Below are 25,752 nucleotides of genomic sequence, written 5' to 3' on the forward strand. Positions count from 1 at the left end.
ATGTAGGAATCTGAGACACCTTGCTTGTTTATAGGTTAACCTGTATTTTGTATGTGTCATTGTTATTGATTATAAATGTTTATCCCAGTTTGCATGATTTATTATTCCCTCACCAGAGCTGTGCCAGTGAACAAAGATCTCAAGTGCCTCTTTGGTATATTCTTGGCATATCTTTACAATTTGGAGGTTATGCTTATTTTATTTAATGATTTATTACCCTATTTTCTATTTTCTTAATCTCTATATTTGTTCAATATACGTATACCAGTTTTAGAACATAGCTATATAAATTAGACTCACACTCCTTCAAAAAGGCATTTGTCTAACCTCAAGACTAATAGATCTTGAAGAGCTCAATCTTCTTGATTGCTTCTAATCCGTTGCTTCTGCTAATGTTCAAATAAACTGTGTTTGAAAACTTAGTCTTTCTCTTTTCAGAAATGTACTTTTGTTTTACATTTAATTGTTTTACTGTTATTTATGATTTGGGACAGTTACATCTCAGTCATAATAAAAAAATGAGAAAATGATTCTTTTGTTTAAATGTTGTTGATTTTTTCTTAGAGATAGATGATATGGGAGCGTTGTAATCTAATTGTTTCAAACTACTGTTTCAGAAATGTCCAGGAAAGCATTTGAAATACCAGCTACCAGAAAATGTTCTAAGTCCTGCAAATAATAGACTAGATTAAACAAGCCAATATCAGATTGTAAGGATAATGGTAATGTGACTGTCAAGAGTTTATTTTATCCTGCTTTGTTAAGAAACATACTGAAAATGAATCTTTAGGATCTAAGAATGCAAGTATTCATATCTCCAAATCTCATTTCATTGTTGATTTTTATGAAAGTGCAATGACTAAAAAATACACACCCACACTCAACAGATGATGTTTCCTTTTAAAAACAGCAATATTAATTGCTGAAATATTTTCCATATTTTTTGTCTTTCATCTTTCCTAGAACCTTCTGAGTGTATATTCTGTATGGATACATACAGAACCAGACGCTACATGTTTAAAAAGGAACAGCTTGGTTAATTGGCTTCCTTATTGAATGCCACTAGTTCAGGAAGTAAAAGAAGTAAACCTTATTGTACATACAGTGCCTTGCGAAAGTATTCGGCCCCCTTGAACTTTTCAACCTTTTGCCACATTTCAGGCTTCAAACATAAAGATATAAATTTTTTATTTTATGTGAAGAATCACCAACAAGTGGGACACAATTGTGAAGTGGAACGAAATCTATTGGATTTTTGAAACTTTTTTAACTAATAAAAAAATGAAAAGTGGGGCGTGCAAAATTATTCGGCCCCTTTACTTTCAGTGCAGCAAACTCACTCCAGAAGTTCAGCGAGGATCTCTGAATGATCCAATGTTGTCCTAAATGACTGATGGTGATAAATAGAATCCACCTGTGTGTAATCAAGTCTCTGTATAAATGCACCTGCTCTGTGATAGTCTCAAGGTTCTGTTGAAAGCGCAGAGAGCATCATGAAGACCAAGGAACACACCAGGCAGGTCCGTAATACTGTTGTGGAGAAGTTTAAAGCCGGATTTGGATACAAAAAGATTTCCCAAGCTTCAAACATCCCAAGGAGCACTGTGCAAGCGATCATCTTGAAATGGAAGGAGTATCAGACCACTGCAAATCTACCAAGACCTGGCCGTCCCTCTAAACTTTCAGCTCAGACAAGGAGAAGACTGATCAGAGATGCAGCCAAGAGGCCCATGATCACTCTGGATGAACTGCAGAGAACTACAGCTGAGGTGGGAGAGTCTGTCCATAGGACAACAATCAGTCTTACACTGCACAAATCTGGCCTTTATGGAAGAGTGGCAAGAAGAAAGCCATTTCTCAAAGATATCCATAAAAAGTATCGTCTAAAGTTTGCCACAAGCCACCTGGGAGACACCCCAAACATGTGGAAGAAGGTGCTCTGGTCAGATGAAACCAAAATCGAACTTTTTGGCCACAATGCAAAACGATATGTTTGGCGTAAAAGCAACACAGCTCATCACCCTCAACACACCATCCCCACTGTCAAACATGGTGGTGGCAGCATCATGGTTTGGGCCTGCTTTTCTTCAGCAGGCACAGGGAAGATGGTTAAAATTGAGGGGAAGATGGATGCAGCCAAATACAGGACCATTCTGGATGAAAACCTGTTGGAGTCTGCAAAAGACCTGAAACTGGGACGGAGATTTATCTTCCAACAAGACAATGATCCCAAACATACAGCAAAATCTACAAAGGAATGGTTCACAAATAAACGTATCCAGGTGTTTGAATGGCCAAGTCAAAGTCCAGACCTGAATCCAATCGAGAATCTGTGGAAAGAGCTGAAAACTGCTGTTCACAAACGCTCTCCATCCAACCTCACTGAGCTCGAGCTGTTTTGCAAGGAAGAATGGGCAAGAATTTCAGTCTCTCGATGTGCAAAACTGATAGAGACATACCCCAAGCGACTTGCAGCTGTAATCGCAGCAAAAGGTGGCTCTACAAAGTATTAACGCAAGGGGGCCGAATAATTTTGCACGCCCCACTTTTCATTTTTTTATTAGTTAAAAAAGTTTCAAAAATCCAATAGATTTCGTTCCACTTCACAATTGTGTCCCACTTGTTGGTGATTCTTCACATAAAATAAAAAATTTATATCTTTATGTTTGAAGCCTGAAATGTGGCAAAAGGTTGAAAAGTTCAAGGGGGCCGAATACTTTCGCAAGGCACTGTATGTGTTAACCACAGTAGCAGTTAAGGCATAAAATTAAAGTTCACCCTGCTGTGGCCAACTAAACTGGCCACAGCTGAAGTAAACACCACCAAGACTGCAAAGATTGTTGGTGTTATAATTGTATGAGTCCGTCTCAGATCAAGAATTCAAAAGGCATGAGGTTTATGAGTCGGACAGCACATGTAAAGTAGTTACACCTGTGTAAATTCTTATTGATGCTCAGTCTGCAGTCTTGCAGATTGTGAATCATGGTGTTGTTATTACAGGGATGTCTGATGACTGTAATTGGGTTCATAGGTCTCTGTGATGCCAAGCTATATTAGGAGAGATAACTGTTGCTGTGCAGAAGCCATCTCTCAGGTGGTTCTGCGAAATGAGCAATCCTTTCATTGGCTCGTTACAAGCTGTTTATTGTGTCTAGGTCAATCCACGGGTGTTTCCTTACAGAATGTAGTCCTGAGTTGTAAATGAATGGTCCTTGAATACCCTTGTGACTTCAACACCCAATTTCCCAGAGCACATTTCCTCTCTGTTACACTAAGCTGCGGTATCATTGCAGGGTAATTAAAACTGGCAAACTGTGTATGCATGTGCACCTTTACACATGCACACTGAGTAGCCCATCTTTCTTACTGTGCAAGTGCTGTCAAACATGTATTGTTTTATACACAGAGTTTTATTCATAAGAGTTGATCTTAAAATCAAATTAATCCATTGTCTAAAGTGTAAATGGAAACATGTTGAAGCCAATGAAAGTAAGGGCTGACCGTTGTCATTTTGTTTGGTCATCACGGTCATTTTATGATTGGTTGTGATATTCCAGCATGCGGTGCCACCCTTTTTTAATATCCAGGTTGTGCATGTCTAGCTTCCATTCGTACATTCTGGCCATACGCATTTTGCAAACTCATTAGAACACGGGACACTGAAAGTAGAGTATAGCAACAATGTACCTGTCACACAGCACACTTTTAATCTCTGTTGTTGTATGTCACACAGATGAACAGATGTAGTAAACTAAATTAAACACTTAACACAATAAAAATGAAACTTAAGTATCTGGACCAGACCGTTCAATTGATCTGTTTAGTTTACTTCCACTTAATTGATATCTGTCTATCCATCAATTTTCTAACTGCTTTAACCCTGCTGGGGAGCCAGAGCCTATCCTGGCAAGCAACAGATACACCCTGGATGTTACACCAGTTCATCAAAGATAATTAATATCCTGTCTTTAAATTTTATGTGACAGATGGAATATAGCCTTAACTGAGTATGTTGTGGAGCTTGTCAGCGTGTTTACACAACAAAATATATTGCTGCTTTAAAATCTGTGCAAATACAGTACTTGCCACAGTATAAACAATATTTTAGCCATTATCTAATAATCCCACTGGTATTTCCTTATCATAATTACTTATTTTTTGCATTTCCTGTTGCAGTAGATAATCAGAAACACGAATATGAATTTCTTAATTAGACAGTTTAGCACTGATTTAATGTCAGAACATAATGCTAAAACTCCTTAAATAAATGATATCTCCCCTTCAAGCAGGTCTCTTAGGTTTTAACAGTATTTATTGCAATGTTTTATTGAGATGTTCTTAAAACTGTAAGATCGCAGGAGGACAAGATGGTAGCCTTGTCTGAACCACATTCTCCAGGAAGCTTTGGGTTTATGAGGTGCTGTTCTCAGTCATCTGATCAGTTGCTTAAAGACTGGTCAGATGGCAGTTTAAAGAGCAGGAAACAGAGGCTTTCTAGGTCAGTCTGTGCTTTCTGCCATCTGGTGATCCACAGATCCTGTATGAGCAAAATCACAAGGAGACTTTGCTTTGGAATTAGGACTTCTTGAGTTTTTAGTTTTTTCCAGAGTGTTTGGAAGTCTCATGGAGAGACTCTGTGAGTTCTGTGAAGAGTCTCAGAGGGAGGCTCAACTTTGTTAGAAGTCTGGAAAACTGGTTTGCTACCCAGTTATGAGAGGGACCGAAGAAGTCAGTCAGAAGCTCAGGTCAGAGGTCATTCAGAACTAGTGTTTTGTTTAGTTTGTTTTGGTTTTTGGTGTGTTCTTAGTTTTCCTCTCTCTATATATAGAGCACTATTTTTGGAACCCAATGGCTTTGTTTTGTGTGGGTTTGTTGTCCTGGCCCTGCCTGTTTTTAAGGATCCCATTATGGCATGCCCAATGAGTTGTCGCAGAACCTAAAAAAAAAAATAAAGCCTGAAAGTCAAGGGCAAACAATTTTTTTTAGTAATTTTAGTAAATTTGATTCAGTGTGGCAGCTCTTTTTACAATTTTTGCAATCATTGACATTTCTCTTTGGACACTTAACCATACTGCTAGCTTCTTCTCCAAGTCATAATTTGAATGTCGATCAAAGTACTGTAAGGAATATATGTATCTTAGCCAGTCCCTCACTATAATAAATTATATATTAGTTAATTTTGAGCTAAAATGTTTTTAGGGATTTTTTAAGTGTGCATTTCAAGGGTAGATGGTATATGATTATTATTCATATTCAGGCCAACATATTCTGTGTTCTCAGAAACTCCTCTGACTCATATTTTTCAATATCTATGTACACCGTGTTATTCATAAAAGGTACATGCTTTGCGTGACGATGCAAGATACTTTTGCAAGGTCTTTTTGCATTTTTGTGCTGGCCTGTGCATAAAAAAGTTTACTCTTTGTATTTTTTGCAGCTTTCAGTTAAGCCTGAAGGTGTGATCCTTTGTGAGTGTGCGGGGTAACCTGGCAACAGAAGAAGCTTCTTCTGTTCTCAACTCTGAAAATCAGTGATGACCACTTTGGGTTTGACATAGATTGATCTATTTTTAGTAAACAAGAAGGGTCGATGGATGAGTAAGATGATAGAATTAAAATGGAGTGTTGGGGGAAAATATCAACAAGTGTTCAGAAGATATATTCATTAAAGCTAACTTTGTTTGGATTTTTCCTTTACTAGTGCTGTTTGCTACCACGTGTTATATGCAGGGAAGCATCAGCAGTTGAGTGTTTGAAGCCCTGTAAGTTTGATAGTCATCTTAAACAAAAATGCTACATGCCAGAGACACCTATTTTAACTGAGCAGAATTCAGTACAATATGCACAATGCAGATAGAAAAGGTTTACAAACGGTCTGCAAATCCCAAACCCCTCTTCAAAAACTCACCTGATGATATTAGATTTTTTTTTTTACATTTTCTATACTGATAAGAGATTAGAGCTGTTTGGCAAAGAAACTACAAAGAGAATAGGAAATAACTGTTTCTGCTTCCCTATCAGCATAATGAGTGTGAAGCTGAAAGATCAGCTCACCAAACCAATCTGCGACACCAGTTATTTTGCAATTGCAGTCGAACAGTTATACTGATTTAGCAAATTTAGCATAGTTCAGGTTTCTTTGAGGAGTATGTAAAAAAACTCACAAAACCTTACATACAGTTACTACCCTAGTAACCATGTGGAGATTGTCCTGTTACTTGAACACTTTATAACCTCAAATTATGGCTATGCAGTGAAAAGCATAAAATTAAAAATTGTTAATACAAATCTGTCGTAATACATTGTATTAGATTTGTACCTAACATTGCAAGGAAAACAGGTTGTGGGAGTCTTGAACAAGCTATTCAGCCATTGATTTCAAACTGATAGTCTGGATTTTTTAATGGAATGGCTAAATTAGATCATTGGATAAATAAGCTACTAGTTTGGAATGAGTCTGACTGGGGGTCATTACTCCTGACCTGGCTTTTAGTGCCCTTTATACAGACACCTGCTGTATGTGACATGTCAGAAATACCTGAAAAGTGGGAAAAATATTATCAGGCATAACCACACTGTAAGTGGAAGTATTTTCTATGATTCCAATTCCAATGTTGGTAATGGTCACTCATATATACCCCATTCATGGTTATAACATAACTAGAGAACTCTCTGTAACACTGCTGGAATTCAGGACACTTGACACTGGAGGATACACCTTGATTGTCTTCTTCAGTGTTGTCTGGAAATGGCATTTTTAGTTAAAAATTAAAAGTTATCTCAATATTTCACTAAAATGTGCTAGGGCTTCTTGTATCTGTACACTAGCATCCAAACAAGCTGAATGAGCCAAATGGCCTTCTCTCATTTACAACCATTTCAACAAAATATTGCACTGGCTTATTTTAAACACCAGGGATATTTTGTGTTTAAATTAACAAATTCTAACACAGTGGTATGTTTTGTTAAAATATGTTTGCTGGGAGGAATAACAATTGAATTCATTATGTGTGAAATGTTGTCTCAACATCGTGTTTAATAAACTAGCTTCGAAAATGTTTACATGATGTTGACATCCAGGTGAAGTCCAGAGGATTTCTATCTTTAAAATTATTTGCATTCAAATTAAAAACAAAACATTAAAGCTTTATGGTTTAATTGAATATTTTCGACTCACAGACAGGCCTCAGGGAAAATAACTTTGGAAACCCCTAGTCTAGATGCAGGGTGTGTACACTGAAACACTTCAGTCAAATAATAACTTGGCGCTCAGTGGAGGTCACACATGAGGCAGCAGAGCCCTAAAACTGGTATAATGGGATGTTGACCAGCTATTCAGCACCATTTATCATAGTTTTCATTAATGTAATTCTTATAATCAAACACAAAGCCAGAGGCCATCACGTGGGCTCAACAGTGGAATGGGGCTGTGCAGAGAAGCAGATCTGAGTAATAATAAAGATAGCAATGTCTCACCAACTTTGTCGTTGTTCATAAATGATGTTGACCTCTGGGTTTAGTAACTTAAGACCACAGCAGAAAGATGAAAGAGGACATATTGTGTTCAAGCTCAAGAAACCTTTATTGCACCATTACATTCTGAGAGTCCACTTATGAATTGAACTTCAGTTGAAATTGTAATCTTTCTGTTTAGGTGCTTCAGTTTGGCAAAAGTCTAGCTTGCATTAGACATAAGGTAAAGAAACTAAATTAAAAAAAAAATCTAAATAGTAATACCTAAACGTTTACATAGTGGGAGTATGAACTATTCAAATTTAGAGTGTAGAGGGAGGTCACAACAATATAAGGTATTTTTAAAAACACTTTAACACTGTTGAATAATTGTGTTCAATGAGCTGTAATATCCTGATGTGCAGATATTCCAGTTTGGCAATTAGAGTGATATCCAGGCTGCTGTTCAAGCGTTTTATCAAAATATTTTATTCAAGTGTTGCCTTTGGCAGCCTTGTCTTGGATAGCCTTAAATAATCCTAGTTTATGATTAGGATCAGACCAAAACATGCATGGATTTTCACTGACAGAAAAAAAAAAAACGTTTTTGGGTGCTTTCTGCTGAATTAATTGTTTTTTTTGTGTGTGTGTGTGTTTACTAAATCTGCTTTTTGTATTCAGAAATCTAGCAGCTTAATTAACCAGACTGATTACATAAATTTGAAACACACAATTGTGTAAAAATAAAAAAGAAATAAACCATCCTAGGTCTTGGCTTTGAGCCAGGAGGGTACACTATGGAAACCCAAGCGTCAACATTTGAAACGCTTTTCAAGGACTGCTTATCATTCAGTCCTTTCATCCAATTTAATATTCTGAAAGCAAACAGGAAATTATATATAAAAAACTCACTACTATACTCACTATTCACTCACTATTCACTACTGCGGGGAACCTTGTTTAGACAGGCTACTGGATCACTTTACACACTGTTACAGGTTCGCACCAAAAATGTAAGGGAGTGTAAATGATGTACCTGTTTCAGAACAAGACAGTTCTGGAGCAGTGTAGAAATATGTGTGGTCTGATTTAAATACATGTATATATAGTATGTGGTATGGCTTATGAATATTAACTTTCTACCACACTCTGTTTGTATCTTAAAAATATTTAGGTCTGTACTTTACAAACGAGCAAGATGGGCCAAATAACCTCATCCTGCTTATAAACATTCTTAAGCTTCTTTTGGAATTTAGTCTAGATTTGTTGAGCAGGATTTAATTTTAGATGAATACTTATTGTACACCACCATACGCTGTGAAAACATAAAGCAAGATGTCTTTCCAAATTCCTTATTTATACCTTGAAATAGATTCAGACATAATATTTGAATGAATGCCAGGTCAGACGTGATTAAAGGTAAACCGCATTAGGAACATCAACACATTTCACTGCAATATTCTTTACATGTTAAGAATAGAATTCTGTTTTCTTTTTCTTTTCTCCTGTCATGCTTAGTCTTCAGATTCAATAGCCCTGTCATGATAAAGTTGATGCAACAAGAGGAGTTTGTCTGATCTTTAGAGGAAGCTGTTGTGATAATAAGTAATGCTTTTATAACTGACAAAGTAAATGGCATGCTGACTTTGCAGCTTTGAAATAAGACAAAACCCTTGTTAATGACATTTCGGAGCACAAGCTTGAATAAATTCTTTCATTGTCATTGTGCCATGACAGATTAGAAAAAAAAACCTCACACTCCATTCCTAGCTATCTCCACCCCCCCACTATTGTTGTTCTTTACAGTGTTATAACTAACTGCCCATTACCATGAAAGGCTCGGTTACAGTGTTGCACCTCAAAGTGACCATATGTCACACTCTGTCAGCTTTGGTAAATTACTCTGCAACTCAAATTACTCCCTCTTTAAATTATTCAAGAAAAAAATTAAATCTCTTTTGGTTAAATGCCGTATAGTAACTGCTGGTATTCAGGGGATTTTTCTCTTTAATGTCTTTATGCTAATATGAATAAAGTGAAAAGGTTTCAGGCAAATATCAATGTAGAGTATTTTCCAGGTATCACAAGTAGCCTCTGGAGACAGATTGTGGGTGTAATACAGTGAAATAAATGTGTTGATTAACCTTAGAGTCTTCTAAAAGGTGATTTATCTATCAAAGCCCAGGAGATTTACAGTTTCAGACTATATCTAAATAAACATTTTAATTAAGTTGCTCCAAGCATACTGACCTTTTTAATGTGCAGAAATACTGTACTTGTAAAGTATTTTATACTTATGTATTAATGTTTTCTTCTAATCTGACAATATGGATTTGAAAGCATAATTGTTGACATAAATGACATTTTTTAATAAGGAACAAGTAATAGGTTTATTCCATGCTGAAAAAAAGAAGAAAGAGAACACAACGTTTCGGCCGTGGAGCCTTCTTCAGGTGTCATATAAAGTATATAGTACTTATATAGTATAAAAGTATAAAGTACCCACCTGATTTTTTAATAAGGTTCTTTTGTTCACACAAAGTAGAAATTTCAAAAGTATGTTTAAAAAGTAGTAACAATTAGTTTTTTTTTCTTCCTAAATCCATGTCTCAAAGTCTGTGGGTAGGCTAAATGTCACCAGACATTACATGTCTACAGTGAATTTATTTTTTTGTTCATCATATAGTCTGATAAAGACAAGGCTTTCATGTTTAGGTCTTCTTTTATGTATTTCAATATTGATGCCATTACTGTGCCAAACTTGAGACTTTCAGTGTTTCAGGATTGTCTAATTAATATGGTCTTAAATCTTAGAATACAGAAGTGTTACAGAATACTGGTGTACTTTAGGAACCAAACTGATTTAAATGTACTTTGAAGGATATGTTATTAGGATATGTCAGCTATTACATATCCATTTACTAATATCAATATATACTGTAGGATAGAATTGAGATATCATAAAGATGTGTCAACTTATACAGTAAATGCCAAAAAATAAAATGTTCTAGTCAGACCTGTGTTAAATTACTAATAACCCATTGTCACCAATTAAAAAATACTATTAATCATTCTGTTTTTTCTTAATACCAAATTATAATCCATGATCTAACAGATCATTGATTCAAGCAAAAAATACTTGATGCTTTATTTATCATGAAGATCCCCTGGATTCTGAAGAGCCCTCTTTATACTATTTTGCTTTTATCCCCTGTCCTGCATCAAGCTGTATTCCTCATTTGAATGGCACATAAATCATGAGTATCATGAGTGGTGGCTTCAACAGGCTGCCCTCTCACCATTGCTCCTCTCTTACGCAGCACAGAAGGGGAATTCCAGTAGAATGGCAAGACTGTGTGCTTCTCATTTCATATTTAGGTGTGGACACAGCTCAGAGAGCTCGCTGATGTTTCCAGTTCATATTTAAGTCATTTGTATGCTTCCTTTGTATTTATTTTTAAAGACCGTTCACTTTTTATTTTGTGTTAGGGGTAAGTGACATTTTCATATTGAAAAATTAACATTTTCTTGATGGAATATCAATGCAGATAGATGTCTTTGACTCATAAGTTATTTTAGAATCATGACCATTTATTCGTAAAAACACCCCTAGACTGAAGTAATCAGATGATGCTTAAGAAAAGACAGTGACTGTGTATTAAATAACATTGCCAGCTGTCAGGCATAAAGGGACCCCTGTAATGCTGACTTTTATATGTGAGCTCAAGCAGTGGTGCTTCATCTAGAATTGTCTAGCATCCTCTTTTCTAGTCTCAATAAAAATTCCTAGTTCATGCTGTGCTCAATTCAGTTTAATACCTGTGTACATTGATATAGATAAGAACTGGGTTAATTTATAACTCCATCTGCAGTTTAACTGAGCCTATTAATGGAGCAGTCACCATTAAATATACTGTAGCCATAAAAACATTTTGTTTTGTTCTTGATACTTAAAGTTACAATTTATTTAAGAATTGGTGGAAAGTCCATTTATCCTTATGAATGTGTTCAATTAAAGCAAAGATACAGTAACATGAACAGAATGTTTCTTATATCTATTTCCATCTACTCTAGAGTGATCTCATTGAAATCTGCAGCAAAATGCTGTAATTGTGGACAGCTAATACTGCATTGTAGGGTATTCTGACATCGGGTATTCTAATTGTTTCCCAAATACTTCAAGGTAGATTAGAGTTCTATAATTAATCAGTGTAAAAAGTGTATATAGAACAGATTTACACAGTTGGTTAAATGCTCGAATGCTGCAAGTACTTATCATAGCAGGAAATATCAAGCTGAGTACAGCTGCTAAATTTTCTGCAGTCCAAAATTTAAGAGGGGCTTGAGTGGGTGCACAGTTAGGGAAGAACAAGATCATAGAGCAATGAAATATATTCACCAGTGATTTTTTTTTCTGTAAATGTTCTTCACATGGAGTGATTCCCGTTTAAAATGAATAGTCTTAATTAAAATATGAGGCCTGTTTTTTTTATAATTACATCATGACCATTTGGAAACTTTAGAAGATCAGCTAGAAATAGCCGATAACAAAGAAGATTGGTTGGTAGAGGTGAGATTTAGCTTTCTTGAACCGTACAAGCAGATCGTTTTCTACACTTAACAGAGGGAGAAAGAATAGACTTCCAGCTTGAAAAAGGTCAATCTCTGTGACTAAAGCTACACAAATATGTTTTCAAATAGATTACCATCCATGTGGTCAATTGATTGTACTGTGGGTTTCTTCAAGAATACATGCTATTCGTTAAGGCTCTTTGTGCTCTACAAGAAAGGAAATTCTGTTTTTGTTGGCCGGCCTTTCTTGTGCTTATGTGGCAGCAATGCATTTTTAAAATTCAAAATACAGCCATTGCTGTTAATTGTTCAGGTTCACAGATTTGTTGTATAATGGCAAAAAATAGAGCATAATGTTTTACTTCTAGCTGGTTACATTGTGCCTATTTTTCAACTTTTGGTGAAAAAACAGCATTTTGAGGAAGTACTGTCTGCCATACTTGCATTTTGTCCTTTGTGAAGACAGGAATCCAAAACTACGCACTACCTTTCTGTCCCTGTGGCTCAATAGTAGATGACTGCTCTTTTCCAGGTTTTAGGACCACAATCCTATTCACACTAGTATTGTCATCTTCCCCTAAAGTCATTTTACACAGATACACACATAACCTGCTGTCTGAGCACCGGCTGTTACATGCCTCATTGCAGGTTTACATTAGTGGTAAACTTGTGGTTTTATTTATAAGGAGAAATAACTCAACTGGTGCTTTAGCTGATTCTAGTAGGCCTCGGCCTTGATGTGGGCTACATGAATATCTTCTACTCTTGAAAAAGCCTGCCAGTGTCTGTTGATTAGCCAGTAGACGATCTTTACTACTTATAGAGTTTTGTCATTTTTAGCAAATTGACTAGACACACATTTTGGTGTAGTTTTGCAATTAGTTTTGCAGCTGTGAAAGTTTATTTGAACTACACTTCATGTATTTTTTCATGTTTTTTTAAGTTTTAAAGTTTCACTTCTTAGGAATAGGAATAGTTAAGTCTCTAAAAAAGCACTTCATATATATTTTTAAGGCTCAGTACCTCACAGAATATGATTTCTATTAATTGTTAAGATAAAACTCTTTTCTTTTTGAATCCCTAGGTTACAATTGGAAGCGAAAGTAGAAAAATGCCAGAATAACAAGTCCTGTAGCTTAAATTCTCAAGTACCTTAAAATATAAATTGTAGTTAGTCACACATTTTAAGAAAAGTCTGAGAATAATTTATTTTTCCCCCTGTCTTTTTATGAATATTCTTGAACTCAATTTGAAGATGTTTTGAGATATTGTACTAATGTGATTTTCTGTTTATTTCAGTTTATAAAAAATCAAGTTTCCTCATTAGTGTTTTACAGTTATGGCATGAATGCTGTGCAAGCCAAACCTGTATATACAGATATATTGTTACTTTAAATCTATACTATTCTGTAGTTTTCTGAGCAATTTACAGAAAATGCTGTCTTTTTTTGCATGTAATAATACTGTGGAATTCCTTTATCACATTCGAAATCCCAAAATGCTGTCAAAGACTTGCGTTCTGTATGGTTTAAAGATTATTTCTGAATGAACTCAAACTGAAAGAAGTTTATACCTTTCACGAACAAAATTATGGAAAAGATACAGGTGTTTGTTGGAACTGTTTTTTTTTATTTTACTGTGCAAGTATCATATTAACACTGCATTTCATATGTTGGATAGGGAACAACCTTATTGACGGTCTCTGTATTGGCGTTCTTGTGCTTGTGTGTTTTGATCTCTCTAGCAAAAGCAATGTTTTTTCACACTCATCTGATTTCAGTATTTGATCATCGGCATTTATATACCACAAGGATAATTCAAAAACAACACAAATGCACGTACAAGTTCAACAATGTATCACATCTGGTAACAGAGCAGGCATTCAATTGCTTAATGTATTTCAGAGTGTGCTGAACGTTCTTCAAATAGTGGTGACTTCTGTTTAAAATGAAATGAGCCACCGTTTACTCATAGCTTTAATGATTCTAACTATTCTCTCTGTCCCTCTCACATATTCCATTGCTTTAGAGTTGCCTCAAAAAAGAAAATACTGTATATTCCAACACTGTTTTGCTAGTGTGAATTTACTTGTTTTGTGTACTGTCTGTCTAATCCTACAGCAGAGCAATAGGTGACAGGTCATAAACGTGTGTTGGCCAGACCTTGTTGTGCTATACATTCATTCTTCCTGGTTGCCTCCATAATTCTGAAGTGTTTCAAGTCTTTGGCCTCTTTGTTGTCTTTTCCCTCGTTTGTCCTTCCGAACCAGTCCCAATCCATCATAGTGCTTCCACACCACCATGCTAATCAGTAGGGATAACACATTCTTCTGCCAAATGTTCTGCACCCAAAAACTCCAGGGTTGAATTCATAAAGTTGTACTCATCCATCTGTAACACTTTCTTCTACATTTCTGTGTGTGTTGTTGTTTTGTGCTTTCAAGCATTTTTCCTTTCTTATCTGGCAGAAGTATAATTTCACAGCAATGCATCGTGCCCAGTTAACCCTGAAGCTCTCAAATGTCCTTTTACTTTTGAAAGAGAAATTGATCCATCTTTTATTCCTTTCAGCTGTGCAGTGGTTTTAAGAGTTGTCTTCTGCTGCATATTTTATATATACTGTATATCACATATCATAACGTACATGGTACTATATTGATGACAATCTCCTGCTTTGTCATTGTTGTTATGCAGACTGATGACTCGGGATTTCTTCCAGTTTTCTCAGTTCTAGAGAAGTTCTTTCTGAGACCTTCTTATAGCACTGGGATAAAAATGACTTCAGATGAGGAGGATAAGTTAAACTTTCATTATTATGTTTTAATTTCTTAATAATTTATTATAATGTGCATAATTAAATAATGTAACTAAATAATTGTATACATGTACTGTATGTACTTCCAATGAACTTCAGATTTTTTTTTTTAATTCCAAGTTTACTTTCTTTGGGTGCATCCGTTCTATAATAAAATTTCACAGTGTGATCTTTTCTGTGCATGATTTAGTGTAAAAGCCTCCTACATCGCAATCTGTTGAGAATGACCATTAAGCCTTAAAATCATTTAGCATAGAAACGTTTTGCATGTAGTGTTAAAGAAAAATGCAAAGATCTAGCTGTCCATCGGCAGTACATGTAGGTCTTAGTTGCAACATTTGCAACTCGCTACAACTTAACTTGCAACTCACTTTGAAAACATGCATACCCATATTCTTATCAAAAAACATTTTAATAAAAAAAATATTTAAAACCTAAAATAAGATGTGGAGAGAAACATTAATTTTCTTATTGAAAGACCACAAACTGCTGCATTATACTGTACCATAAATATGCTTCCACCAAGTTGTTCTGCTGTCTGTCTGCTTAAAACCCAATTGACATTATATCCTGACCAGTCCCTAGTGGTTAGGGCTTGTAACCACAACCACAATTGGCACTTTATTCGACACACTCTGCTAACAAAGGCCACAAGGACACAGAACTGTAGTGTGTGGAATGAGAATGCAAAGCCTGTCTGGTAGTCAGAGAAGCTCTAAGGGATTTAGATTTATGAAGAGTAAGAACAGTCCTGTGTATGGTATCTGTGCTGCAGGTTAAATTAGCTGTTTTACCATCAACATATTTCATTTTATCTTCGATAACAGATTGTGCACAGGGGTCTAAGCAGTTCTTAAGGTTTTTAGTTTAATACAAGTCAGGATGTTGTTTTATTAATAAATAAAAAGTTAACGTCCATAAGTGTTCAAGAGCCTGCTAATATAACATCTAAAGCATAGAGGTAACAGATGAAGGCAGTTTACTGTTTTCATTCAACTGCCATGGTTACCATTCAAGTAAAAAAAAAAAGAAATAAAAAACAGAATTTAAAATTAAGGCACAAAATGAAACAAATGAGCCCTCATACAAAACAAGTTGTTCTGTTTAATTGTTTTTTTTTATTATTTTTATTACACGACCAAAATTAGATCAGTCTGAGAGCAAACTTAGAAACCCGAATTAGCCACGGGTAGTTAATTATTCGGTATATTGTAACATTCTATCTTACACTTTTAAATAGTTTACATTTTAGGATATACCAGTTTTACATGTAGGAAGTACTGTAAATATATGACTCCAGATGTTTAAGAAGCTGACAATTCTGGGGGGGAACAGAAAACAAACATGATTGCATATTTCCAGTTTTTTGTCTTGGTTTGTGGGCAATAACATTTCTTTAGCAGGTACATTTTAAAAAACATTTTCCTATAAAAGTGAATACAGATTACTGATGACTGCAGAAAAAAAAATCACAAAAGGGCTAATTAAAATTTTTAGAAAATAAACATTGGAGATTGTAAGTAGCTGTCATGGAGTAGAGGCAGCAAAAGTTTAATTGCTCCTACACTTGAGAACTCAGATCTTGGAGTCATTAAATTCCTGATGTAAATGGCTGATCACTGGAGTTGTCTGCACTAACATTTCTGCAGAAATAATATGTGTTTCGTAGTGAATGATTATGTAATTCAAAGGAAGTGCCAGGAGGAAATGAGATAATGTGAATATTTGTGAAAGTGTTATTGTCATTTGAACATGCTTTTAATTGTGTTGTATTAATAAAAGGTAAGTTAGTTCCAGAATGTATTAAGCTAGACAAAAGCAGTTTTTTTTTCCTTTTTCTTATAATGTTGTTTGTCTAAAAAGGCCATCAAGGGGCTTCAGTTTAAAGTCATAAATATCTCTCTGCAATGGGTGGCTAGTTCTAGTAATGTGATTCTGTGTACAACAGGGAAATCTCTCTCACTTAGCTTTAAAAACAAAACATATCCTAAGGGGGACTATTTGTTTGTCTGTATATGTCAAGCTAAATTACTTTAATTATGTAATGTGCAAATTGTGCATTTTACATCATGTTAAGAACACTTAATTGATCATTTCCAAAATATATAACTAATAACAGTAAATATTTTACACTCAAAGCATGTATTGAAAATGTAATCTTGTTCCGAAACCTTAGATATCTACTTCATATCTCATTTATTTCTTTTTCATTTCAAATAGTCTGTTGCTGTATTCCAAGCCAATTTGGAATGCCTGATTGTTTTTAAAGAGTTGGTCCACGGGCAATAACCCCTGTACCTGCAAAGGGAAAAACATATATAGACATGCTCCTCTAACACGCTCTTCTGCAGAGACATTTGCATTTGCTGCGTGGCAAGCTCCATAGTGTTTAACTTGGAGAGATTTCGCCCATTGGAGTAATAGCATTAGAGTTACTTGGTCCAATCCCTCAAAGCCAGCAGCGCACCTAGAAAATCCCAGTTGTAGTAACACTGTGAGACCCTGGCTAAATATCATTTTGGGGGAATCCTAGTTAGTGATGTGACCCTGGATCAAATTCACCTGTGCACCGAGCGAGTGTCTTTACTGGCCGAGTCACTTGGGAGATGCTCACCACTGCAGATTCTGATGGTAAAAAGAAGAACTAGCTTTCTAATTGAAGCTCTTAATTAGGAGCTCAGTACTATACACCAGCAGTGGCCAGGTCTGCTGTTGGAGAGCCCCAAGGCCATCTGTCTTTCACTCCACCAGAGCTATTCATTGCATAACTGAACCAGATTCCAGAAGCATTAAATCAGTAAAGAATGTATACTCTTTTATCAGCTATATACCACAATGGATGCATTCTCCAGAATAATAATATCTCTATTTGAATGTTAGGGAACATAATAATTACAGATAATAATATTATTGTTGAAATGAGCTGTCATAATGAGGAAGGGAAAGTAGTACTGCTTAATGTTGCCATTATTTGTTCCTAGATGTCTACCACATCAGACAGTCACTATTTCATTCTTATGAATAAGACAGACCATAAATGTGAAAATGTGAAAATAAATATATAAAATGATACATTGTTTTACTTTGAGAAACCCCATTAAAGCCTTTTAAAATTCAGTGATGTTTACTAAACTCATACTAACCGGGTTGCCAGAATTGTTTACAGAAATTGAAATGTTCATCTTTCATGTCCAAGATGAAAAATCTAGAGAGTTTTGTTGTGGTTATTACAGTTCTAAGCCATGAAAAAGACAATGTTGATACAATAGCACAAAGCTTAGCAACCAAGTGACAATTCAGTCTGAATTAAAGGAATCAACTCATTCATTTTTTTCCATCTGATAATGTAAGTCTCAACAGTAATTTAGCAGTGAAGTCTCCAAACACGGTTTCATTGTAGCTCTGCTTAATGCTACTCGCATTGAATCTGCAGTATTACACACAGCTCAGGAGCTAACCCTAAATAAAGTATTCAATATCAATAGCATTAAGAATTAAAGCTTAGGCAAACTTTGGAAAGAGTGGCATTTTGAACAACAGAATCAAAAATGACCAGGAATGAAAATGGGCTTTTATTTCAGTATTTGTGTACAAAAAAAGAGTTTCCTGCACACAGTGCCAGCGGACCCTTGGCTAAACCTTTTACTTATAAATCTGTTCTCTATAGGAATGACAAAAATTACTTTTCTGACCAGTTTCTATCAGCAGATGTAAGGATCATTTTGTCAAAATAATGAGCCATTGATATTTTTTATTTGAATTGTTTAATTAAAGTACCTTGATTGATTGAAAATCAGTCTTTCCGGCCTGTGTTTGGTCAGTAGTTCATGCTATTGTGTCTAATTATAGTCTTTAATGTGTGACAGGACTTGTTTTGTCTAATAAATGCGTTATGGCAGCTTCAATTGCCTGGTTTCCCTGGAAAATACAAATTATCAATATCATGTAGTGGATTTTGCTTTTGTTAGGAATGTGTCTTAAAATCCATGGTCTAGACACATTATCTACAAATATGTAACCCATTCCCTCTCATTAATAACAAAAAATAATAAAAGCATACACACACAGACTTTAAGGGAGATTCATTCGATTGTTTTCTCCAGACTGTTTTTTCCAATAGAAATTTACGAAGGGAACTATGTAGCCTGCACGTTCTGTTTAAAGAAAAATGTCAAGTATCTCACAGTAGATCCAAAATGTTGTTCTTATAAGGGAAGTCATGAACATCTGTGCTACAGAAGTCTTCCCAAGGGCTCATCATCTGCAATTTTGTCTGAGTTATCAGCACTTATCAGGATCAGCATCAATGATAAGGCTTGGGAAAACTGGAGATATGCTTAGTTCTCACACAATTCAGATTTTGAAAAAGGCCTTTAACACCCCATATCAAAAACTGAAAGCTACATTTTCATTTTCTGACATTTTCATGTTTGCAAACTGCCCTAATAACAGTGGTTTATTTGAGTGTTTTGCTGGGAATATCAGGGAACGGTCAGGCCTGATGTGACGCACTGGTTTACTGAAGATACACAGCTCCCTCTCTCTAATAACAAAACAAACCTGCAAAATGGCGATAAACAGAGATTAGCTGAAAGGATCATAGATCGACTCTATAAGACTATAGAGTTTCAATGGTGATGTTAAAATAAAGCAGGAAAAATGATTAAAATAAATGCACTACCAATTCCATTTTTAATGGTGGTGGATTTGGATTATTTATAGCACGAGTGACTATTGAAAGAAACTCCCACACATACCTGAGAGTTATGCAGTTAATTCACTCTTATTAGAACTTTGACAGCAGACCACTGTAGTGGACCAGCTTATTGCAACAGCGGAAACTACTGTACCTTTTCCTCAACTCCAGACTAACCATTTTTATGAGCTCGAGAAAACTGCTGCATATGTGGATTTTCACATCCCCGGGAACATTGTCAGTCCTCAACTGCAAATCACAATTGTTTATCTACAAAGGCTGAGGCAATAAACACATAGAGTGTAACAGATGAGTAATGCATGCAAAAAAACGGATTGCTCTTTTTCTTGAAAGGAGCAAACTTTGTCGGAGTTGGTCTAGCTTCATGTTTGCTTTGGGTTTACAGCTGTAAAAATAAAAAAAAACTTTTCACACCTGTCAAAGACCAAATTCACCTAGAAAAACAAACAAAATGTTTACAGTTTTAATTGTAAATGCACAAAAGAAACCTTAAACGAAACCTTTAAAATCTTTAAAGCATAAAGTGCCGAATGAAAAGTGATTTTTTAAAAAAAGCAATTACCTTGATTTAAGTGCTTCCAGCTGCAGATGTTTTCCAGTGCATTCTCTGCGCAGCCCTGCGTATCTTAAGAAGCTTAGTTCAGTGAAGTTGGAGTCAACAGATGATTTAATGTTTGCACAAATCATTGAACCAAGTACTTTTCTGCCTCAAAATCTACTATGAGACCTTACTTCAAGGACAAATAAGAAAGTGTTAGGGATTTTGGATAATTATTGCTGTCCTCCAGTTTGACATCATTAGTGTCTCCAAAGCTGTTGCTTCTAGGCTTTAAAAGGTGTTCTGAAAATGATCAAAACAGAATTACAACACTCTGCAGGAAGCTGACTTATTGGAACTTGCTTGTTAGGTCTTGTCAGCTGCAGTGTCAGAGCTCTAAGTATGAAAAGGGAGGAATAATCTTGGCTCCGCAGGGTTTTCTTTATTCTTTCTGGGCACAAATGTATTCTTTCTGGGGTTTTTTCGCGATAATAATAATAATTATAATGGAACAAGTCATAGGTTTGTTCCATGCTGAAAAAAAGAAGAAAGAAAACGCAACGTTTTCGGCCGTTCTTGAAGAAGGCTCCATGGCCGAAACGTTGTGTTTTCTTTCTTCTTTTTTTCAGCATGGAATAAACCTATTACTTGTTCCTTTGCAACCTACACATGACGCAGCTACCCACCTAAACTATAATAATAATAATAATTGCTCACACTTATATAGCGCTTTTCTGGACACTCCACTCAAAGCGCTTTACAGGTAAATGAGATGAGAACTTCATAAAAATATTTTCATTTTAAAGTCCCATACGTTATTTCCCCATACACAAACGCACCATATAATTTGCAAGTATAATGTGAAAACGTATGAGCTACAAGTAAAACGTCATAACTTATTGTTCAAAATATAAAGTGGGTCCTGTATTTAATTTCTACCATATGTTGATAACCTGTGTCAAAAGCGTGCTTTGCTTATTTGCTTATGTTATTACCGTAGTAAGATTATGTTTTGCTTCTCTGTGTCAGTAAAATAAAAAAGGATTTGAACTAAAACTCTGCAGATTAAGATACAGTTGAATTAACATGTAATTTGCAATATTGATCTCTATTCTGTTGTGTTCTTGATTTGTACAAAATATCTGCCATAACAGTTCATGCTAGTGGTGAAGTATTCAGAGCAGTAGTCTTATTTAGATTACTTTTCCAGCAGGTATTCATATTCTAGAATATATATATTATAAATGAATAATAAGTATAATACATAATGCTTATGCAGTGTTTGAATTATATTTTTAGGGAATGGATTTTTCGAATACATTTCATTATGTAATGGAGTGAGTTTTCATTAATGCATTATGGAAGGTATTAGTTTTTATTTATTGTAAGCTAGAAGGGAAAACATAGTGATTTTCTCAAGTGAAGTAAGAACGAGGATGCAAATGAGGGGCTTATTTGCCCAAGGACCCAGCATTTTTGGGCTAATAATCATTGGGGATTAAGTACTGCTCATCAGTTTGTTCAGCTTATAATGTGGAAAATAATGTTTATATTTGTTATATGGAGTTTTTCCTTAAACCTCTTATTTGTGGAGATTATCTTAATAATAATAATAATTGCTTACACTTACAGTGCCTTGCGAAAGTATTCGGCCCCCTTGAACTTTTCAACCTTTTGCCACATTTCAGGCTTCAAACATAAAGATATAAATTTTTTATTTTATGTGAAGAATCACCAACAAGTGGGACACAATTGTGAAGTGGAACGAAATCTATTGGATTTTTGAAACTTTTTTAACTAATAAAAAAATGAAAAGTGGGGCGTGCAAAATTATTCGGCCCCTTTACTTTCAGTGCAGCAAACTCACTCCAGAAGTTCAGCGAGGATCTCTGAATGATCCAATGTTGTCCTAAATGACTGATGGTGATAAATAGAATCCACCTGTGTGTAATCAAGTCTCTGTATAAATGCACCTGCTCTGTGATAGTCTCAAGGTTCTGTTGAAAGCGCAGAGAGCATCATGAAGACCAAGGAACACACCAGGCAGGTCCGTAATACTGTTGTGGAGAAGTTTAAAGCCGGATTTGGATACAAAAAGATTTCCCAAGCTTCAAACATCCCAGGGAGCACTGTGCAAGCGATCATCTCGAAATGGAAGGAGTATCAGACCACTGCAAATCTACCAAGACCTGGCCGTCCCTCTAAACTTTCAGCTCAGACAAGGAGAAGACTGATCAGAGATGCAGCCAAGAGGCCCATGATCACTCTGGATGAACTGCAGAGAACTACAGCTGAGGTGGGAGAGTCTGTCCATAGGACAACAATCAGTCTTACACTGCACAAATCTGGCCTTTATGGAAGAGTGGCAAGAAGAAAGCCATTTCTCAAAGATATCCATAAAAAGTCTCGTCTAAAGTTTGCCACAAGCCACCTGGGAGACACCCCAAACATGTGGAAGAAGGTGCTCTGGTCAGATGAAACCAAAATCGAACTTTTTGGCCACAATGCAAAACGATATGTTTGGCGTAAAAGCAACACAGCTCATCACCCTCAACACACCATCCCCACTGTCAAACATGGTGGTGGCAGCATCATGGTTTGGGCCTGCTTTTCTTCAGCAGGGACAGGGAAGATGGTTAAAATTGAGGGGAAGATGGATGCAGCCAAATACAGGACCATTCTGGATGAAAACCTGTTGGAGTCTGCAAAAGACCTGAAACTGGGACGGAGATTTATCTTCCAACAAGACAATGATCCCAAACATACAGCAAAATCTACAAAGGAATGGTTCACAAATAAACGTATCCAGGTGTTTGAATGGCCAAGTCAAAGTCCAGACCTGAATCCAATCGAGAATCTGTGGAAAGAGCTGAAAACTGCTGTTCACAAACGCTCTCCATCCAACCTCACTGAGCTCGAGCTGTTTTGCAAGGAAGAATGGGCAAGAATTTCAGTCTCTCGATGTGCAAAACTGATAGAGACATACCCCAAGCGACTTGCAGCTGTAATCGCAGCAAAAGGTGGCTCTACAAAGTATTAACGCAAGGGGGCCGAATAATTTTGCACGCCCCACTTTTCATTTTTTTATTAGTTAAAAAAGTTTCAAAAATCCAATAGATTTCGTTCCACTTCACAATTGTGTCCCACTTGTTGGTGATTCTTCACATAAAATAAAAAATTTATATCTTTATGTTTGAAGCCTGAAATGTGGCAAAAGGTTGAAAAGTTCAAGGGGGCCGAATACTTTCGCAAGGCACTGTATATAGCACTTTTCTGGACACTCCACTCATAGCGCTTTACAGATAATTGGGATCCCCTCCACCACCGCCAATGTGCAGCATCCACCTGGACGCCTGGAGTAAGCCAACTAAATGTAATAAATAATTATAATTCATTTTGTTTCCTCCAGATATTAGATCTTGTCTCAATGCGATTGCCTCTGGGATGATGATGGTGTTCATCCGAAACAAAATATGAGTACATCTAGTTGTGATGGTACAATCCCCAGTGGTCATGCTTATACTTCATTTTGTGGATGTTTAAAAAAAATGAGCGATGAAATGTGAAGCCGGTGTTGGCCAGGGCTTCCTGAAGGAAAACATATTGTATGCCCTGTAAACAAAAGTACAAAATTCTTCAGAAGCTCTCATGACCTAAAGAAGGTGAAATCTTTCTGCATTTCTAAATTTCTTTTGAAAAGGGAGCATAATCAATTACAATTTTAGCTCCTGTCTTTTAACTTTGGATAAGTGGATATTCAGTGCTATGACTTAAATCATAGCACAGATGTTAGAACATAAGACGGAATGCAGATGAGAGGAGGCCTTTCCTCATTTATTACTAGTAGATAATTGATCAGAAGATTAATCCAGCTTTTAAGAAGCCAGGGTAACAGTTGTGAGAAGTAGCTTGTTCCAGGCCTTTGGTGCATCAAACCATATCACGTGTTCTCAGTTTCACTGTACTTCCCCATACAATGCTTTGGTTCATTTTTTCATTGTGATTTTGTAGATGTCTGTTTTGTATTTTAGAATTTTGAATATTTGGATCAGGTTCCTTAATAGTTTTCTCAGTTCAAGACTAAAAAGTTCCGAATCTTTTATTTGCCAGAGAATAACAATTCCATTAAGCCAAGGAATATACCTGGTTCTTCTCTGGACTGATTCTGTAGTAGTAACACTGCTGCAAAATTGCACACAATGTTTAAATAAGTAAATAAGTAACTATAATATAATATATGAGCTTAATAAGTAAATTTTGCAATTTTAACATAACACACTTTTATTTCATTTTTACACTTTTCACTGTATATTCCAACATTGTTTGCTTTTTTTTGCTTCCCAACATTGTCTAGAGGAAGAAAATAATGCATCAATTTCTACGTTTTTTATGATATAATAGCTTCTTCAAGCTAAGTGCTTCCCAACACGTAATACAACTGCAGTTTGCTTTTGCTGCCTGCATATATAACACTGTGTTTGTCTACATTAAATTTCATCATTCAGTTATTTGCCCACACTTAAAATTTGTCTGTCTAGTTGAACATTTTTTGCTGATGCTTCAACTTGTCATCTAGTTTGTCATCATCTGCAAACTAGGCTAGTTTGCTAACTTTACCACAATCAAGACTATTGGTATAAATTAGGATAAACAGTGATCCTAATAGATGTCTGAGTGCTACTCGTCTAATTGACAGCCCAATTAGACTATTTACCCCTTAACTATATTCTCCATTTTTTATCCATTAACCAGTTCTCTGGATCAGTGGTTCCCAGTTCTGGTCCCGGAGGAATAGGATCGTGCTGTTTTTCATTCTGGCTGAATTCTCCATTTCCAGTGCTAATTGATGACTGACTTAGTTGATCTGCCTGCTTGTTTAGGCCGTTATTGAACTTCTTTCTTTGGTGTGTCTAAAATACTGTGCTATTTTTGCCCAAATTAAAGAAGTGCTCAAAAGGTATGGCACCCTCCTCTTAGACTTTGTTCTAGGCTTTGATGCATATATTTCCAAAGCTGACATTCAAACACGTTGTAAAAAAAATCAATGAAAGTATAATGTGTTTGAAAGAAATTTAATTTCCAAATTTACACAAAATACAAGATGCCATCAACGAAAGAATGAGTAAATCCACTCACGATGACTAAACTTTACAGCAAACACACTGGACATTTTCTTTCACTGAACTGTTAATGACATTTATGTGCTGCTTGCAAGCTTCTGTTTTTGTTTTGTTTTTGTGCTTTACACTATTTTTATACACTACTGCTAGTTGTTACCACACTTATTTTTTTTATTTCAGTATATTTCATCTCATCAGATAAAGCAAATCTGTTCAGTTTGTTTTAGGCATTTTCAGTGATTCTGTTGTATAAAACAGACCAATTCCTAAGTATGGAAAGAGGGAACATTGTTCTAAAGCATATGCTGTCATTTAAGTGAGACATAAAACTAGGTCTGACTATGTAATCATTAAATATATTGTTACTGACACTATTTTCTAGAGTAGGGGTGTTAGACCTGGTGTCTTGGGTAATTGCTGCTCTGGATATTCAAATGTTTTTTTTTTAAATGAGAGACTGAACTGGAAGACGCAATTAGAAAATGGATGGCTGGATAGTGTAGTACACATACATCATCATGCTATATACTGTAGTTCAAG

At 35.8% G+C, this 25,752-nt stretch overlaps 1 protein-coding gene and 1 long non-coding RNA gene across 3 annotated transcripts in view; one reads left to right on the plus strand and one right to left on the minus strand.

Annotated features, from left to right (window-relative positions):
- Positions 1-20,513, minus strand: part of LOC148651414 (uncharacterized) — a 44,816-nt gene extending 24,303 nt beyond the window's left edge. The window contains exon 1 of the long non-coding RNA XR_015925534.1: positions 20,117-20,513. This is a non-coding gene — a long non-coding RNA (uncharacterized LOC148651414). The remainder of the gene's footprint in view (positions 1-20,116) is intronic.
- LOC148651413 (ubiquitin-conjugating enzyme E2 E2) overlaps positions 1-25,752 on the plus strand; it is a 142,766-nt gene that overhangs the window by 60,160 nt on the left and 56,854 nt on the right. The window lies entirely within an intron of this gene.

The sequence above is a fragment of the Lepisosteus platostomus genome, chromosome 12 (genome assembly GCF_059453375.1).
Source record: "Lepisosteus platostomus isolate fLepPlt1 chromosome 12, fLepPlt1.hap1, whole genome shotgun sequence".
NCBI classification, from domain to species: domain Eukaryota; kingdom Metazoa; phylum Chordata; class Actinopteri; order Semionotiformes; family Lepisosteidae; genus Lepisosteus; species Lepisosteus platostomus.